Here is a 667-nt window from a genome sequence, read left to right on the forward strand (position 1 = left end):
TCAAGACCGACGGCAATAACAAGACAGTCTTGGACACATCAGCTGAGAGAGAGAATATCATACCCATTGGATCCATTCATTTTTATACTCTCTGATCAGTTTTATTTCACGCAATCCCAAGGTACTGCCAAAACCTTAGATCACATATTTTCTTTGATAAGAACCGCCTGTCGATCCGCCGCAGCAGCATCAACACGCAAACATCCTGGTACGCAGTATAGATTCCCAGGCAGCGCGTTAGTCTTCAGATAAGGCTAATTTGTCGGGTGAGAAGGGCACTTATATATTGCAGTGTACGGGGCAGAGGAACGGGGCAGCGTGGAGGTCACCCACCCCTTAGCAACATGCATCAGGCTCCAATATGTCTGGCAGAACCCATGCTTCGTGCTGATAAGGCACCACTGACACTGATAATAGCCATAACGTTTCCATAGTGGAGTGACACAAGAAGCCGCTCTGTGTCCCTTGCAACCGTATTGCATTGAATACTCTCCCCGTCAAGTGGCGGTAAAGCCTTGATGTTTATAAAGCGAACGGTGGTTTATTTGGTCAGAAGGCTGATATCTTTAAGAGAGTGCGGGGGCTATCATTGCATATGTGTTTGTGAACATAAACGTAAATCCATTTACTAATTCATTAATCAATGACTTACTTTCTTACAAACAAT

The sequence above is a fragment of the Penaeus monodon genome, chromosome 27 (assembly GCF_015228065.2).
Source record: "Penaeus monodon isolate SGIC_2016 chromosome 27, NSTDA_Pmon_1, whole genome shotgun sequence".
Taxonomy (NCBI): domain Eukaryota; kingdom Metazoa; phylum Arthropoda; class Malacostraca; order Decapoda; family Penaeidae; genus Penaeus; species Penaeus monodon.